The sequence below is a fragment of the Capsicum annuum genome, chromosome 10 (genome assembly GCF_002878395.1).
Source record: "Capsicum annuum cultivar UCD-10X-F1 chromosome 10, UCD10Xv1.1, whole genome shotgun sequence".
Lineage (NCBI taxonomy): Eukaryota > Viridiplantae > Streptophyta > Magnoliopsida > Solanales > Solanaceae > Capsicum > Capsicum annuum.
In genome coordinates, this window is record NC_061120.1 from 52136498 (window position 1) to 52157179 (window position 20682).

A 20682-nucleotide genomic window follows, 5' to 3' on the forward strand; every position below is an offset into this window, starting at 1 on the left:
GAATTGAATCATGATATTTACATGTTGTGTTAGGGTTATGTGCATAAATTATTCCCCACAAGTGTTTGATGAATTATCTGTGTGAGTTGAATATTGAAATTATATAATGTTAGCATGAATACAAGTTCATTTCATGAAAGTGTTTGCTTGAATGACCAAATGAATGAATGATGACTAAGTAGTTAGTTACCATGTCTCAAGATTATGCCATGTCTTTTAAGTTTATGCTATCGAGCCCTACGGTATCTAATACCCGATAATTTAGCTACTTGTCTAGAGCCATGGTTAGTCACAGAGTAGAATCAGTCATGTCTCGATCAGTAGAATTTAGTCAGTTACAGAATGTAGGAAAACTCAATCAACTCAGAATCAATCCTACTCAGTTCAGTTTAGTTATACAGTACGATCAGTAATAGTTCAATCTAGCCTAGTACAGTTTAGAATTCAATCCAGTGTCTATTCAGTTAGGAGTAGGATTTAGCACCGACTGGACCCAAGGATGGAGACTCACCTACTAAAAGAGGGTGAAATCCTTAAAAGTAGTCCTTGCATTCCTGAACTATGTAGCCAGCGTAGGTTAAGACATCAACCTTCCAGTTGAAGGTTGATGAGGTGATCTACCCGCCAGTTAAGGGTACCACAATTCTCGTTCAGAGTACCTACCAGATGAGGGTGACTCAGTACTTGTCCTTACCCGTGGTAAGGTATTAACACCCTTCCAAATAGGGTTACAAGTTTGACCCCAAATAAGTTAGAGAAGGGGCATATCGGTTAGATGATTACTTTCCACAGTCTCAATTTTAGATTTAGTCTTAGTATGGAACTCAAGTTAGTTCCACAGATTTAGGACTGTCATACCCAGTCACTCAGCTTAATACGGGACTCAGTATAGTTCCACAAAATCAAGACTGTCAGATACAGTCATTCAGTTACTAGTAATCAAGTATTCAATGTTATTAGGATCTCAGTATAGTTTATATATTCATGCATATACTCTCATTCAGTCTTACTCATGATATTTAGTTAGTACTGTTCATGCATATGAACCCATGCATTTTAGCCTTCCTCAGTAAGCATAATAGTACATTCAAAATACTGATACATGTTTTTCTTTGGCACTATAATGTAGTATATTATAGGTTCAGACGCACGGGCTCCCGAGCACCCATAGCAGTTCAGATTCTCAGCATGCAAAGTTAGTGGTGAGTCCTCATAGTTTGAGGATATGGCTATTTATTTCAGTATTTGAGCTTATTTTTAGTAGTCGAAGTTAGTTGGGGACTTGTACCATCAACTCTAAAGTTCATACAGTTTAGAGTCTTTTAAGACTAGAGTATTTTCAGACAGTTGTTCAATTTTTAGTATTTATGTTTAGTTTTCAAGCAGTTTCCAGTCATGGGTTAGCTTGGGTTCCTTTAGGATTATGAGCACCGTGTAATGTCAGAGTACAGACTCATGGCATTACAAACTTGGTATCAGAGCCTAAGGTTTAACAAAGTCCTAGGAAGTCTGAAAGCCAAATCTAGTAAAGTCTTGTGCATGGGTGTGTTGTATGCTACACTTAGGGATGGGAGGCTATGAGATGTTTTAGGAAAAGTTTCCCTTCCTTCAGTATTTATGTCATGCGAGTGAGCATGAGCTCTAGTTAATCTCTCAGTCTAATCGTTTCTCTTTCATTTATAGAAATATGCCTCCAAAAAGAATAAAGGGAAGAGAAATAAGAGACCAGCCAAAACCCCAGCCCATCCAGCCAAATCCACTAGAAGAACACGTCTCATTTGCTAAGTTCAGAGCAGCATTCACCACCCTTGCTCATTCTGTGGTAGTCTAGAATGAATGCCCAGTATACATTCTGGTCAAACCAGTGGCTAATATTATTGCTGCCAGGATTCACGACTTTACCAGAATGAACCCTCCATCATTTACCGAGTTGAAGTTAGATAAGGACCCTTACGAATTTCTTAATCAGGTGTAGAAGGTTATTGATATTATGGGGGTGACCTTTATTGAGAATGCTGAGTTGGTCATATATTAGTAGTAAAATATGGCTCACTCATGGTTTAAATAGTGGAAAGAAAAGAGGGCCATAAATATAGGGCCCATAGAGTGGGAGGAGTTTGCCACTTCTTTTTTGGATAAGCTCTTCCCACTTGAGTTAAGGGAAATAAACGTTTTAGAATTTATCAATCTAAAGAAGGGAAATATGACAGTGAAAGAGTATTCTCTCAAGTTTACTTAGTTAGCTAGATATACTCCTCATGTAGTGGCAAACAACAGATCTCGAATGAGTAAATTTGTGTTAGGGGTGTCTAACAGCATAGTCAAGGAGGGTAGGACCACAATGCGTATTAAGGAGATAGACATATCCAGTATCATGGTCCATGCTCAGCAGATAGAGGAGGCTAATTATAAAGAGAAGGAAAGAGAGAGTAAGACAATGAGAACAGGTCATTTCAACTTCGGTCAGTCTAAGTCAGAGGGTGGGAATCGTTCTCAGTTCTTCATAAAATATTTAGTCCCAGCTCCATCGTCAGCCAGTGCTCCTGTACCAAAATTTAGAGATGACAATAGGGATAGGGTACCACCCTCTAAACCCCAGGGCAGTGTTAGCAGTGCCCGAACCAATCCCCTTTGTCAGAAGTATGGCTAAAACCACCAGGGTATCTACAAAGTGGGTAGCAATATGTGTTTTAGATGTGGCAAGTCAGGCCACAGATTCAGAGATTGTCCCTGGTCAGGTTCTTAGGGTCAGAATAATCGTCCCCAACTCAGTTTGGTTGCCCAAGTCAGCAGGGTGCCACTTTTAGTGCCACCAGTGGGCAGTGGCCAAACTGACTCTATGCTCTGAAGTCCCGACAGGATCAGGAGATTTCTCCTAATATGGTCACTGGTATGTTATAAGTTTTCCGTTTTTATGTTTACGCTTTGTTAGATATAGGAGCTTCTTTGTCCTTTGTTACTCTATATATAGTAGTTGATTTCGGAGTTAGCCCCTAAATTCTAGCATAGCCTTTCTTAGTCTCTATCCCAGCGAGTAAATCAATATAGGCAGGCGGGTACACAGGAACTGCCCGATTATGATATCTCAGAAAATCACTTCAGCAGATTTAGTCAAATTAGAGATAACTGATTTTGATGTCATTCTCTATATGGATTGGCTTCATTCTTGCTATACCTTAGTGGACTGCAGAAATTGAATTGTCTAGTTTCAATTTTTGAATGAACTCGCCCTAGAGAAGAGGGGTAGTACTTCAACACTTAGGGGTCAACTTATTTCTTACCTTCGAGCTATAAAATGATATCTAAGGAATGTGTCTACCATCTTGTTTGAGTTCGGGACTCTAGTTCAGAAACCCCTACTTTTGAGTCAGTGTCAGTAGTATATGAATTCCCAGATGTGTTTCCCGACGATTTTCCTGGAGTTCCTCCCAAAAAGGAAATTGATTTCAGAATTGATCATCTTCCAGATACGCAGCCTATATCTATTTCACCATACAGAATGGCTCCAGAAAAACTCAGATAATTAAAAGAGCAATTAAAGGATCTCTTATATGAGGGATTCATCAGACCCAGTGTGTCTCCGTGGAGCATACCAGTTTTATTCATGCATAAGCAAGCCGATTCCCTCAGAACTTGTATTGATTATCATCAGTTACATAAAGTCATGGTCAAGAGCAAGTATCCACTACCCAGAATTGATAACTTATTTGACCAACTTTAGGGTTGCAGTTACTTCTCTATGATAGACCTCATATCAGGCTATCATCAGCTCAGACTCAGGGAGTGTGACATCCTAAAAATAGCTTTTAGAACTTTGTATGGTCACTTTGAATTCTTAGTCGTGTCTTTTGGTCTTACCAATTCCCCAACAGCTTTCATAGACTTCATAAACTATGTGTTCAAGAAGTAATTGGACATATTCATCATAGTCTTCATAGATGGCATTCTCGTCTACTTTCATAGTGAACATGATCATGCAGACTATCTCACAATAGTATTATAGACTCAGAAATCATTAGTTATTCACCAAATTCAGTAAGTTCAAATTTTGGCTAAGGTCAGTAGATTTCCTTGGTTAAATAATTTTCGATGATGGCATTAGAGTTGATCCTCAAAAGACCAAAGCAGTGAGAAACTGGCCCAAGACTATCTCTCCGTCAGATATCAAGAGTTTCTTAGATTTGGCCGGCTATTGATGATGGTTAATTAAGGGATTTTCATCTATTGCATCCCTTATATCCAGATTAACTCAGAAGAAAGTCAAAATCTATTGGTTTGATTCTTGTGAGAAGAGTTTTCAGGAGTTGAAGACTCAACTCACTACAACTCCAGTTTTGACTTAACTAGATGGTTCAGATGGCTTTGTGGTGTATTATGATGCCTCTAGAGTTGGAGTGGGATGTGTTCTGATGTAGATAGGTATGTTCATATCCTATGCCTCTAGGCAGCTTAAAACCCATGAGAAGAACTATCCTACTCATGATCTTATGCTAGAAGCAGTAGTGTTTGCCTAAAAGATTTGGAGGCACTACTTATATGGTGTGCACGTTGATGTGTTCATAGACATAAGAGCATGTAGTATGTGTTCTCTTAGAAAGACCTTAACCTTCATCAGATAAGGTGGTTAGAGCTATTGAAAGACTATGACATACTTGTCCTGTATCATTTCAGTAAGGGTAATGTAGTTGCCGATGCTCTCAGTAGAATATCTAAGGGTAGTATTGCTCATGTCATGGACAGGAAGAAGAAGTTAGCTCAGGAAGTTCATCAGCTAGCCCGACTAGGTGTCCTCTTAGTCGATTCAGCAAAAGGTAGTGTATGGGTGCAGAGTAGTTTAGAATCATCCCTAGTTTCTGAATGCAAGAAAATTAGGATAGATATTGCAGTCAAGTTAAGTTGAAAGAATTAGTCAGACATTAGAAGGTAGAGGTTTTCTCCCAAAGGGGAGATGGTGTTTTACGTTATCAGTGTCAACTAAGTGTGCCAAGCGTAGATGACTTGAGGCAGCAAATTATTGCAAAAGTGCATGGTGTGTGCTACTCTATTCATCCAGGGGCTACTAAGATGTATCATGATTTATGGTGGGATGAAGAGAGAGATTACAGAGTTTGTGGCTAAGTGCTTGATATGTCAGTAAGTTAAGATTGAGCATCAGAAGCCTAGTGGGTTCATGCAGGAGTTTAGCATTTCCGCCTAGAAATAAGAAAAAGTGAACATGGACTTTGTGATAGATTTACCTCGTACTCATCGTTAGCATGATTTGATTTGTGTCATTGTAGACAGGATGACCAAATCATCTCATTTCTTACTAGTCCATACCTTTTACTCAGCATAGATTTACGCCAAACTCTATATCAAAGAGTTGGTCAGATTGCACAGCATTTTGTTATCCATTATCTCAGATAGAGGTACCCAGTTTACCTCTTATTTATGGAAAGCATTCCAAAAGGGTCTTGGTACTCGAGTTTACCTTAGTACTGCTTTTCACCCTCAGACGGATGGTCAAGCAGAAGGGACCATTCAAACTTTAGAGGATATACTGCGAGCATGTACGATAGATTTTAAAGGTAGTTGGGATGACCACTTGCCTTTGATTGAGTTCACATACAACAACAGCTATCATTCCAGTATTCAGATGGCTCTATTTGAGGTGCTTTGTGGGAGAAGGTATAGATCTCCCATTAGTTGGCTTAAAGTGGGTGAGGCCATAGTGGTAGGGCCTAACTTGGTATTTAATAATTAAGAGAAAGTCTAGTTGATCAGGGAAAGACTTAAGACAGCTTAAAGCCGACAGAAGTCATATGTAGATGTGCTTACAAAGGATCTCGAGTTCAAGATTGGTGACTATGTATAGTGAAAAATCTCTCCTATGAAAGGAGTAACACATTTTGGCAAGAAGGGGGAACTCAGTCCCCGATATGTCGGTCCTTACCAAATTCTCAACCATTTTGAAAAGGTAGGTTACGAGCTTAAGTTGCCACCAGATCTATCTTTAGTCCATCCAGTATTTCATATCTCCTAGTTAAATAAATATATAGATGACCCATAAGCTATAGTCCCCATAGAGGGCATAAATGTTTAGAACAGCCTCTCTTACGAAGAGATTCCAGTCAAAAACCTTAATTGTCAGATCTGTAGATTGAGGAACAAAGAAGTTCTTCTAGTCAAAGTTCTTTGGCAAAATAAGTCTATTGAGGGAGCTACTTGGGAAGAATAAGAAGATATGTGGACCAAGTATCCTCACCTCTTCTCCAGAAACTCAGATTTAGCTCAAGGTAGTAGTTTTCCTTACACTTATTCAGTTTCATACTCAGATTTTCCATTACGAACTTGGTATCAGTTACCATTGCATATTTAGTTATATGTTTAGGATTCAGTTCAGTCTTGTACTCATGTATCAGATATGCATATTCAGTATGAAATTCAGTATTTCAGTAATGACAATCAGATAATCATGTTTTAGGTATTCATGTTCAGTAAGTAAGTTCAATCTACCAGTATTCTCAACTTAGTCTATCTCATTTAAGGACAATGTTCCCAAGAGGGAGATAATGTAAGACCCCATAAAATTTTTAGCTTAATTAAGTCATTTTAAGCTTGCTAAGGGGTTCGAAACTTAGAAAATTCTAGCTAAGTATTCAGACTTAGTGTTATTTTAGCATTTGAAAGTTGGCAATCTTATTTTGCGACCTTTACATCCATTAAATATTGATATTTAAGTTAATTATGATCAAGAATGTCAAAAGGTGTTCCCGAGCAAGTTTCAGATCTTTCATACTTTATTTGAAGCACCTTTGGAATCCTAAACAAGTGAATCAATGCGATCTTGATGCTCGCATCAACTATCTTGCTGATAAATGTTTTCCCCAACTTATAGCATCTAATTCCAATGAAATGACATAGACTTAATATGGCACGTTAGCTATCGTGTTGATGGCAATGATGCAGCACCTCGGCCTATGTGTCGATAGTTCTGTTTACAGTCATTTAAAATCCACATCCTCAGGGTTAATTAAGTCTTTTTCCCATGCCCTTCATCCCCTATAACACAAAATTTAACCCTCTTTTAGCAAGTTATATTCATTGTTTCATAAATTTCTCAAGAATATAAACCCGAGGTGAATTATATTCAAACTAAAGGCTCAATATTCCATTATTAATTTTCCAAAATTCAAAAACTAAGTTATGTGAAGTGTTCATCCAAGGGTTACTTAAACCCTTGGAGTCCAAGACACTCTTCTAAGGTTCATGTAGAGTGATTCATGATTTCCATGATTTGAATTAAAGTGTATTCATGATTTATTATAGGATTCATGTAGAGTTAACTGATATGTGTTCTTTGGCGTATAAATCCATATTAAAACTCTTCGAATTATATAATTAGAATTGAATCATGATGCCTACATATTGTGTTAGTATTATGTGCATATAATATACCTCACAAGTGTTTGATGAATTGTCCATGTAAGTTGAACAGTGAAATTATATCATGTTAGCATGTATGCAAGTTCATGTCATGCAAGCATTTGCTAGAATGCCCAAATGAATGAATGATGACTAAGTAGTTAGTTACAATGTCTCAAGATTATTCCATGTCTTTTAAGTTTATGCTATCGAGTCCTTTAGGTATATAATATCCATAATTTAGCTGCTTGTCTAGAGCCATGGTCAGTCACAGAGTAGAATCAGTCATGTCTCGATCAGTAGAATTCTGTCAGTTATAAAATTTAGGAAAACTCATTAAACTTAGAATTAGTTCATCTAATTTCAGTAAAATTAGTTCAGTTCAAATATACAATACTATCAATAATAGTTCAGTCTAGCCTACTATAGTTTAGAATTTAGTCCAGTGGCTATTTAGTTGGGAATAGGATTCAACACTGACTGGACCCAAGGATGGGGGCTTACCTGCCAGTAGAGGGTGAAATCCTTAGTAGTAGTCCTTGTATTTTAGAACTACATATCCAGTATAGGTTCAGACATCAACCTGCTAGTTGAGGGTTGATAAGGTGTTCTACTTGCCAGTTGAGGGTACCAACATTCTCATTCTAGTACCTGCTAAATGAGGATGACTCAGCACTTTTCCTTACTCGTGGCCCGGCATTGACACCCTTCTAACTGGGGTTACAGGTTGTACCCCAAATTAGTTAGAGAAGGGGAATGTAGGTTAGGTGAATACTCTTCATAGTCTTAGTTTTAGATTCAGTCTCACTATGAATCTCAGTTTAGTTCTGCAGATTTAGCTTTATCTAACCCAGTCACTCAGTTCAATATAGGACTCAGTATAGTTCCACAGAATCAAGACTGTCAGATATAGCCATTCAATTACGAATAATATAGTATTCAGTGTTATTATGATCTCAGTACAGTTTACATATTCATGCATGTACTCTCATTCAGTCCTACTTATGATATTCAGTTAGTATTTTTCATGCATATGAACTCATGCATTTTAGCCTGTCTCACTGAGCATACCAATTCATTCAAAGTACTGACGCATGCTTTTCTTTTGTGCTATAATTTCTTATGTCATAGGTTCAGACGCACAGGCTCCCAAGTACCATTAGCAGTTTTATTTTTAGCGTATTGAGTTAGTGGTGAGTCCTCATAGCTTGAGGACATTATAATTTATTTTGGTATTTAGTTCATTTTCAATAGTCGGAGATAATTAGGGACTTGTCCCATCAACTCCACAATTCATACAATTTAGAGGCTTTTTAGACTAGAGTATTTTCAGACAGTTGTTCAGTTTTTAGTATTTATGTTCAGTTTTGGTATTATGATACTATATTCAATATTAATTTATAGTACTGAACCCTATGGCCAATTTTATGCCTAATTTCCATATATTTTTGTATTATTGTTATTCAGTTATTATAGCAGGTACAAGTCATGGGTTAGCTTATGGTCCTTTGGGATTATGAGTATCGTGTAGCATCTGGGGTACAGACTCAGGGCGTTATAGCCCAGTTGTTTATTACTAATGTAGTTCCATCATTAGATTCCTTTGTGTTTCTTTGTATGCTTAATCATTATACATAGTTGAGTCTTGAAAACTTAAAATTAGAAGGAGAATAGAATGGTTGTAAATTTAGTTCAAAATTAGCTTTGGTGAAGGTTCTTTAAAGTAACCAAAATATAGAAGAAGCTACATGGGAATATGAGGAGGATATGAAGGTTAAGTGTTCGTTCTTGTTCCCCGCATAGGATGGAAATGTTTGAGGTAGGATTCTTATTATGCTTCTTCTGTCATTTCAAATTTGCCTCTTGGTTTTGTCTGGATTCTTTTTTTTTGTGCCAAGGGTATCCTAACTCCTCATTCGGGGACAAATGATCTAAGGGAGGAGGGTAATGTAATACCCCAGGATCGTTGTGAAGGTGGCGGTCATGGGAGGCTAATACTTGAAACCATATTTTCTGATGTGGGGATCTTTATGATCATGTGCATGGTTCACACATTATATATATTTTTGGGATGGTTAGAGCCTTGGTGTCTCTCCTTCAAATTTCCTCATTTTGTGTGGTTAACATGTGTTAGGGCCCTTTCAATAGAGGAAGCTGAATCCATATACCTTGTGGGAGCCTTTAGGATGGATAGAGCTACACAGTCTAGGTTAATGGTTTTAAAATCTCATGTTCATTACCCTTTACCCTATCATGGCATCTTATATATACATATATATGTGTGTACATATATATGTATATATGTATAAATATATCTGTGTGTGTGTATGCACGTGGTTTTGACTGATTTTGAACATGACATTATTTTATCACTTTCCATGTATTGCATGCAAATGCTTATCGCACTGACCATCCCTGGACACTATATTATTTCGTGATGTATGGTTCTAGGGTTCTTTGCTTACTCGCGTTCAGTCTTAGGTGGAGTAGATATGATTGAGTTGTTGTGAAGTGGTGAGCCTCCATCATTCAAAAAGCTTTACCATTTCATTAGTTTTTTTTAGATTTTGGGAATTAAAGAATTCCATTGTAATGGTCGGGCGATATATCCCCACCTAATTTGGTATTCTAATTTTTAGAGGCTCTTGTAGACAAAGTATGGGTTGGTTATCTGTTTTGGATTCTTAGAACTTTCTTGTTAGTTTATGTCATTCTTATTGTTTGGTTTTACTTCTGCTATTATTTTATTGTTCTCAAGAGGTTAGTCTAGGGGTGGTCTCTGGTCCATGGTGTACTTGAGATATCCATCACAAACAGGACCTAGTTTGGGTAATGATAGATAATAATTAAGTGTTTGTGGCCATGAAATAGTCATAGATGTGATATTAGGTCTATAGAGATTATATTTCTCATAGATTTGATATTTGTCCTATGGAGATGATATTCCTCGTAGAGTTGATATTTGGCCTATGGAGATGATAGTTATCATACTCATAATATATGGCCAAAAGACATGAGATGCCTTATAGATGTAATATGCCTCAGAGTTATGATTTATGGCATAGTGATATATTATGTCTCCTCAATATGAGAAGCTTATTGATGTTATGCCTCCTTGATGTGGATGCCTAATAAATTTGGCTCATAACTTATAGACATAAGATGCATCATAGAAGTGAGTTGCCTCCTAGATGTGATATGATTATATATATGCTTTATGGGTTATACATATATTATGCCTCATGGTTATAATTGATATCCTATAAAGTTGACATGTTGCATCATTATTCTATGGCTTATAGATATGAGACAACTTATAAATATGACTATCGATATGAGTTCTAGATACGTATTGGTACTTTGGTCCGTGATTTGATGTTGTGATTATTCTAGACATATTATTAGACCAAAGGTCCTATTATGATATCGGTTGAACATCCAGGAAGTGTTTGTCCTTATACAGTATGCGGTTGTAGTTTATGAATATTGATGATTATAGTTACATTGTTTGAATATTGGTGATGGCATGCATAGTTTTGGTACATTCATGATCATTAAATTGGTAAATTATGTGATTCTAACCAAAATATGATATTACTATTTTCCTAAAATAGGGGTTAAAGCCTACTTTTCACCTTAAAAATAGATTTCTTCATAATTAATAATTACCTATCTTAATGAATAACTTATATATAAAGGAGATTAATAATGAAGTCTTAAGGATTGTTCGGGACATATTTCAGCGTATGAATTAATACTACTATTTACTTTAATCATGAGAGATCCCAATCTTTTTTACACATTTATAATGATTTAGTCTTGAACTTCACTCTAAGTAATAGATTTATAGATTCACACTCTTTTCATCCATGGTTAAAGTCCGTGCACCTATTATATATGTATATACATATCTCTCTGGTATAAAACGAAGGAAGATATTGTATTGATGATATAATTTTAGGGTAAAACCCAATGAAAAATTTTAGTATTGATGTTATATATATGTGTTGATGATTATGGTGATAATTATTATATACTCAACAAGGTTGGAGGATGACTATGATGATATCCTTATGTACCCGGCAAGGTCAGAGGATATTGTGATGATGATATTAATATCCAGAAAGGACAAAGGCTGATTATGATGATATACCCAGCAAGGCTGGAGGATGATTATATTGATGTACCTAGGTATACATCTATTGGTTTGAGCGTGGCTATCCCTATGTATGGTAATTATATATATATATATATATATATATATATATAAATATTTGGAAAAGCCAAAGGATGAATAGGATGCCGATTGTTATGATGGTGATGTTTATGATGATGATATTATGATATTGATTATACTCATCGGTTCAAGTCTAGATATATCATGATACCTGGATCGATTATGGTGTTGTGGATTCTGTTGCATTCATCTTTACATGCGTATTACCTATCACCAGTATGCGTATATATCTATCAGCCTATATGGGGGTTGCATAGGTATGGCTGATTACTATGCCTTGTGTTTTATTGTATGTTGATTCGACCTTCTAAACCTGGGGCGGTGGGGGTACGTGAAAGGCTCAGCTAGGTATTGGTTGTCCATACTATCTGATTATTCACGTTGTTATTGATATTGTTATTATCATTGTTATGATTATTGTTATGGCTAGTTTGTGACATATTGGTTATTCATTTGATATCAAAGATTTCAGGTACAATTCTGGTCTTTTTTAACTTACGATTTCATTATTATGCATGATTAACTCATTATTAAATGTACGGATTAGAAACCCTAAGTATGTTAGTACTAAATCTTATATGGATTATGAGGTCTTAAAATAAAGATATGATGATTTAGGTTATGCAACGAGTTGACCTTCTATGTATATATATATATTTATATGTATGTATGTATATATATATATATGTATGTATGTATGTATATATATATATGTATATATGTGAGTATGTGTGTAGCCATGGTATTATCATATATCCCTTCCTTCATTGATTCATATTGTCTATTCATTCCTTGGCATTATATACTATTTTATATCCTTCTTTCTCCCTTCATTCGTATATTGTCCAAGGATATATGATATAATGTTGAAATTTCTGAGTATGGATGGAATAGGATAGTTCATTCTTAATACTCCCTTATCCTTACTATGCTAGTTTTGTGGCTATGAGTAGAGTCGCTGCCCTTACTATCTTACTAGACTTATTATATGATTGTTCGACATTTTTGTGTAGTTTCATTCTGCTTATATGTTACATGTATCTGCATTATCCTTAGAGCTCAGTTGGCAGTTCCCTATCGAGTACCACGTATTTGGTATTTAGACTACACTTCTACAGTCTGCATATCATATTATGGATTATCTCCATTGATGCATACGTCGTACAGAGCAGCCATGGTTCATAGACTTAACGTATGCTCCTAATGTTCAGAGTATTACTTACCTATCTCTTATATAATAGACTAGTCTCTATGTTGTATTTGTAGATAAGGTGTATCAATGTAATTCCCTTGGTATTTCATTTTTGTACTCTTATTATATTAGAAGCTCTTGTACTGATACCACCAGGTTTTGGGACTATATTATATATTTGATCTTTTATTACATCTTTTCCGCAATTTTTCCTATATTTATTTGAGTAGTCCATTACTAACCGCTCTAGGCTATGAGTTTGGCTTGCCTACAGGTGGGTTATAGTAGGCACCATCATGACCTGAGAAATTGGGTTATGATATTCATTTTGAAAGAATTTAGAGTTGGAAGTGTTGAACTTAGTCAAAATTTGGAGATCCGGGCATGGTATGAGAATTTTATCAGTTCCATCAGTTTTAAAACATCATTTTTAGGTTAGTAGCATGGTTGGTTCAGGTTTTTAGGATTTTGGTATGGTTTTGAAAGTTCAAAATGGGATGTTGGGTAAAGTTGGGCCTAGAATTGACTCTTGTTAAAACTCAATAACAACAACCTATGTTGATGTTTCTAGTGGCTTCATAGAGTCCAAAACATTAAAAACTAGTCTAGCAGCATATTAGTTTATTTAAGTGGGATCCCAAACTAATCCCAAGGGTCTATTTAGAACAATTTTAAATATGGAACTGTGTTGTTCAACTGCTATTTTGTGCAGCATGATTTTGCATTATAACTGTGAGACCATTCATTATGATTGTGTAGTTGTAACTTTCTGTTTATCGTGATCATATGGATGGAGCATCTTGATCATTATGATTGCATAGTAGGCAATCATATAGTAAAGTGTAGATGTTATATGCAACATGATTGCATTGTATTCTTCTATGATCACAAATAACAATTTTGAAATAGGTTTAGGTTGGTTTATTTCTCTTCTTCGTGATCGCAAGGGTGGGTTAATAGATAGCCAAGAGAAAATAGGCAGTCATTAAAACACCTTTTTTAACATAAAACCCAAAACTTTATTATTGAACCTTGAAAACTCGATTTGGGGGGATTTCAAAGCGGAGTTTTGAGATTTGAGCTTTGGTAAGTTTCTAAACTAATAATTTATCATTACCCACTAATTATTTTATGATTTCTGCTAATAATGTAATTGTGTGGCTAGACCTTTTCATTTATCGTAATAGCATGGTGAGGTGCCATGATCGCAAAGTCTAGATGGTTTGTGCATCGCAATTTTATAACCACCCATTCTATTATTATTGAAAATATATGTAGTAAAGTCATAAGAACCTCATTCATCATAATTTATAGGACCAATTATTTAGTACGAAGTGTATTGTACATGTACTAAGTTCATACAATACCCTTAGCACCAAGTTAAGTTGGAAGTATTCTTACTGATTAATTTTCTAGCTAAGTTCAAACCAGGGTCACCTTCAAATGAGCCTATCTTCTAGAATAAAAAGCTTTATGGGGTTTAATACCCATCAAATTAAATATCTTTGGTTCCCCTTTCCAATACATCCAATCGTTTATTAATTGGCCTTAGAAATAAAATGTTATGCCCATTTTACTAAACATTATCTAAACTGATATATTAACTGCTATAGTAGTAATTGGACAATATTTATTAACTGTTTTGATGATTTTGGGGATTTTAACATAAAAGCTTCACCTCAAACCCCTAACGGAAATTTTCCAACTTTTTGGGTGAAATTCTGTGTTGATGTAAGTTCTTTTGATGTCTTCTTTATATTTCGATTCTTTATCTTCTTAAAAATATTAGAACAATCTTTAATGGTGGAATTCTTGAAGATTTGAACCCTAAGTTCATAAAATTCTCGGAAAAACTATGAGTTTGGCTAATATCACCTAGTATTACTTTTAGATTGTTAACTAATGATTCCTAGCATGAATTAGTGATTCTAAAACATAAAATTGATGGTTAAGGGCCTTGAATCTGATAAAAATAAAACTATTAGCCTTAAAAGTCCATTAATGGAGATGGGTTGAATATGACAGCTAGTTGAGGGTTAACTGGCCTTGGGAATGATTTAGATATGAATAGGGATAGAATTAATAGATTGAATTTCCAAATAAGTTTTTCAAAAAATAATGGCTTAATTTCTCTTAAAATTGTTTGGTTTCTAGATGATTGGGCTTATAGAGCCATGAAGGAAAGAAAATAACAACCTTGGTCTAGCTTGCTTATTCCAAGATCTTCGATCAAGGTATGTTAAGGTTTAATATGTAGTAGACTCAAATTAGTTGCATGTAGTAACTATAGCTGAGAAGAAATTTCATGTCTTGGCTAACAAGCATGAAGTTTGAATGGTTAAAGCATGGAATTAATATAATAATATTATAATTAGGTGTTATTGTGCTTTCTTTGGATCCCTTGATGGGTGTTTAAATTTGTTTGACTTAATTAATAATAAGATTTTAATATGTGAATGTGACATGACCCGAACTAGGGCCTAGTTGTGTCAGGTATCTCAAGTCCAACCAGGACCGAGACCACCCCCAATATTCAATCGTAAACGTCCTGCATCCTATGTTGGATGAATTACAAACATATAATAAGATAATCAATAATAACTCAAAAACATAAAATCAAGTCTATAATCATAATCCAACAGCCTCAACCAAATATCCAATCGGTGCCAACCTTAATGTCAATACCAATACCAAGTATTACACTAATACCGACACCACCCATGCCTATAGTACTTACAAAAATCATCTAACCAGAATCAAAGAACGTCCAGTCAGGTCATGCCCCCGACCATAGCCAAAACCATAACCAAAGAGATAACAATAATAAAAATAAGTCCATAGCATGAAATAGGGTCTTCCATAGTATGAAAGATCACCACTTCAATTCGACTCTAAGTTGTCCTCGAATCTAAGTCACTGAGCAGAAGGAATAGTAGTATGGCTGATGTTGGGCGTATTTATACGTCTAAGCACCATAACTTACCCATGTTTTAGCTAAGTTTTAAGGATAAAATACATAATTCTTGCACTTTTAGTCTATTTTTAGTTAAGTGAGCTGACCTATGTGATTAGCATGCTTTTCAGGTACTAATGAGGAAGATTTCAGCACTTTGGGGACCTGTGGACAGCAAAGGAAAACTTCACATAAAAAGGAAAGCAGCTTTTGGACTAAATGTGATGTATGGGAACTTTTTCCCGAGCAAACTCAATATTTTTAAATAGTTAAGAATGCAGTAGCAATTTATTAGAGAAGGATGTTATTAAAAGCATTATTGATGAATGTCAATAATCCCTAAAAATTCAGCAATAATGCTTTTAATAACATCCTTCTCTAATAAATTGCTACTGCATCCTTAACTATTTAAAAATATTGAGTTTGCCCGGGAAAAAGTTCCCATACATCACATTTAGTCCAAAAGCTGCTTTCCTTGTTATATAAAGTTTTCCTTTGCTGTCCACAGGTCCCCAAAGTGCTGAAATCTTCCTCATTAGTACCTGAAAAGCATGCTAATCACATAGGTCAGCTCACTTAACTAAAAATAGACTAAAAGTGCAAGAATTATGTATTATATCCTCAAAACTTAGCTAAAACATGGGTAAGTTATGGCGCTTAGACGTATAAATACTCTCAACATCACCACCCCACACATAAAGCTTTGTTTGTCCTCGAACAAAATAGTACATCCATGCGAATACCTAACTAAAATTCACAAGAGCAACACAAAATTTTCAACCAGACATACAGTGCAATTATTAACAAGGAGTAGATTTCTTGATCATTACTAGAAACAACTCACCCTCCAACATAGACTCATTAAGTTGGTTAATTCGTATACACAAGTTAAGCTAAAAAAAATCATATAAAACTACCCAACAATCATCAACCATGTGCGCTCACACAAAATGTTACCCATAATCACTCATAGTTTTGCATTTTTCAGAAATATGGTTATAGGAACTTTCTTGCTCTCACTCTTACAAAGAATTCTTATATTACAACTGATGACCATATGCTTTCCCTTAGTGTAATGCTCCACTAATATCAGAATGCTAAGGTTAGGATCAAATAGGTCTTTGCGGGTTGTAAAGTAGGCTAAAGGGACGGGTAGGACTATTTTGGCCAGAAATGGTGACTATGCTCCCTAAGCGCTTTAATACACTACCTTATGCCATTTACACTAACTTTTAACAACTCTACCTTCCTTTCATCTACCAACCCCCTTTCACCCATTTTGTTACTCAATCAAAAACACTATGATGGGAATATACAACTCATTGCCATTTTTTTTTTATATATTTTTTTTTGTTTTTTTTTATATTTTTTTGTTAAGCATCCCTATGATAGCCACCCTCGATCACAATATTTTCATCTACCAATAACTAAACTGTGGGGCATCACTTTCACCATTTTCCTCTTATTTTGACACACTCTTTACTCAACTTGATTCTACAATTTAAAGCGCTTAGGAGCTTTTGGATCAAATTAAGGTCTTTTAAAAAAAATAGATTAGGCTACATATGAGGTTTCCAAAGAAAATAGCTAAAAGCTCAAAGGGTGTTCACTAGGACAATGTACAAAGGGAGGTAAAAAGAAGATAAAAAAAATCAGGGCTGCCAAAGAAATGCCTAAATCATCTCCTAAACTCACAATCTTTATTTCGCTTCACACACACACTAGGCAAGTTCTAGCATCAGTCGCAACAAAGAATATACAATAACCTTACACACACATGGCACATGGTCAACTTAATTAGGAGCATTATAGATTCTTGACCCAATAGATAAATGAATTAAACCACAAGCAATTATCACAGAATGAGTCATAACTTAGAGCCTAAATGTTTCAATAGTAGTGATTCAGCACAAACTCCTATTATAATGCCATGCCGTCTATAAGAACAATTTCATGCAAAAATCTGACTAATTACAACTAACTAACTATGACTAAATCAAAACAACTATAGAATAAATGCGGGCAAGCAGTACGCAATACAACAGACAAGGCAATCCGCAGACATATACCCGCACCCCACACTTATACGGAACACATTGCCCTCAGTGTAAATAAATAAGAAAAAACCTGGTTAGTCAGACTCCTCCCCTAAATCCGGGGTCATACCCCCTGCGTCAGAATCATCATCAGAGTCTTCATCATTAGAGTTGTCCTCCACATCAGAGTCTAGCAGTCGGTGATCATCATCTGTCGGTACATCATCATCTAGAGGTTCTTCAAAATTTACCACCACTCTACACATGGCTCGAGCATGCTTATTAAGCGGGTAGTCATAGTCCAACTGCCGAAGCTCTGCATCAGTCGGCACACGACCCCCATTTATTATGGTAAAACTAGTCATGCCATACAAATGGCAAAAAAAACTCTCATCTCGAGCATGTCTCTCAGCAGTGGTAAGGTTGATGCCTTAACTATTTTTTGGATCTTTGATTTTCGTGAGATCTACCTTCTTCGGGTTTTGTGGCAACTTATGGTCCCTGGCTCCTCCTCAATGTGCTCTTTCCTTAAAATTGCAGTTAACAAGTTGCCAAAATTGAAATGGGACCTTTTGTGCACCCTTGTTTTTCGCATTGACATTCGTATAACTGCACCAATGTTGATGGGAACATTCGTCATTAGAGCATATACAAAGAAGACTCAGTCACGCGTGACCTTAGTGTATTGTGTCCTAGGAATCAAGCAGGAATTGACTATTCTTAACCATATGCGAGCTTCTCTGTTCAAATAAGTATATGGGTAAGTATTGTGACGACCATTATCTTTGTGGCGAGTCCACCGGGTCATGGACCTTGATCCACACAACGTATGTCTGATGGCTCTATAGGGAGGTCTGTTGTAGAGCTCCTTGAGTGGTTATTGATCCACACTTTGAGTACCCAGGAAAGAGTTGAAGAAATCAGCATTCAATTGCAAGACTTGCCCCTGAATCTTTACTTCATTTCCCGTAGTCCTTGGGGACCAGTTGGCATAAAACTCTCGAGTCAAATCAAGATTACATTTGCCCATGTCTCGGAAGATAAAGTCAAGATTTAGTGCCATAATCTTTGCCAAAATGCAAGGGCAGTTCTTTGCTAAACTTTCCTTCTGCATCAACTCCACATGGACATATTTCTTCACTTTATTATTTCTATACCATTCCTTCCCTTCCTCCTCCAGAACCCACTTGATCCCAAAAGTGCGTCTAGGCACTTGAAGAGAGGAGAAATCAGCCTGGTCCTTTCTTGACCTTTTGTGACCTTTTTGTGAGGTAGATACTTTATCCTTTCCCTGTTGTCCTTTTGGAGCCATTATACCTGAGATCATAATAGGGTCATGTTAGTCTCATTTCATAAAATTCACTATAATCAAAAAAGAAAATAGTAGTGGCACCACCCCACACTTAATTTGTTTGGACAAACTAATTGAGTAAGTGATGTCGATTACTCAGATTTCATCGACATACATTTAGGTGGTATGTGCCAAAAACATTATTAGCGCAGTCACACTTTCAACCCTTCACTTTACATAACAATTTCTCAGTTTGATATAGAGAAGCAGCACACAATGGTCGTGTAATCTTGACTATCATTTCCAACTTTATTTCATTGGAGCAATGCAATCTTTGAGCAAGACTACCACATAGAAATCTTATCATGCTATAGCATAGAAACAATTACACAATCTTATGCTTTTGGTTAACCATGGCCATTACATCGATGAACGAGTCACTCACATAGTCAAGCTTACAACTCCCAAAATTATGCATTAACTTCAAAATTTCAACTCCATAATAATAAAAAAATTATGACAGTGAATACCAATCAATACATGCCGGAGTAAAATCAAGAATACCCACAAGAATTCTTTCACTCAATGAGATGTATTTTTAAAAAATCATAACAAACTAACCATACTCTTATCACCAAGCACTACTACAAAATCTAGTTAACCATTATAAGCGTAGCACTGAAACAACTACGGAACATGAAAGAACAACTTACTTGGTGAGTAATTCGTGATGAATCGGGAAGGTGAGCTTGCAAGATTAGATTAGAAAAGAGAAAAGCTTGGAGAGGGCAATGTTGGGCGGCACTTAGGTTTAAGAAAACTTTAGTGGGGTTTAAAGGTAGAGGATATATTTAAAAGATGAGGCATGGGTCGGGTTGCTCCATTCACACTCGGGTTAGTAGGCAAAATTCACGTTGATAGGCGGCGCCTATAGCATTGCCTAAGAATAAGTAGGCGGCACCTAACCTATTGCCTATGTTGGCATAGGCGGCGCCTAGCCTATCGCCTATGTTGGCATAGGCGGCGCCTAGCCTATCGCCTATGTGAGGCAGTGAGCATAGGTGATGGCATAGGCGGCGCCTAGACTATCGCCCATATTGTCATAGGCGGCGCCTAGCCTATCGCCTATGTTGGCATAGGCAGCGCCTAGCCTGTTGCCTATGTGAGGCAATGAGCATAGGCGATGGCATAGGCGGCGCCTAGCCTATTGCCCCTGTTGGAATAGGCGGCACCTAGTCTATTTCCTATGCTCCATTATTCCTAGACTTACCACCATTGACATGGCTCACTTTCAAATCAAAATTTGGGTCTAATGTCCTCCTTTGTACTTCATGCACCTATACTTAATCAAAAACAAGAAAAATGATTAGAAGGATGGGTTGCCTCCCACCAAGCGCCTTAGTTTTGGTCGTGGCTCGACTCTTCTTTTTGAATTTTTATTTATCAAAAACAAACTCCTAGTAAAACAAAAATGATTAAAATAATGGGTTGCCTCCCATGTAGCGCTTGATTTATTATCGCGGCACGACATAGTTATCTTGATTACTCAGACTTTATCAAGATATATGG

General features: G+C 36.3%; 1 pseudogene; it reads right to left on the reverse strand.

The window, feature by feature from the left end:
- The window catches only part of LOC124887727, a 129427-nt pseudogene that overhangs the window by 69582 nt on the left and 39163 nt on the right, over positions 1-20682 (reverse strand).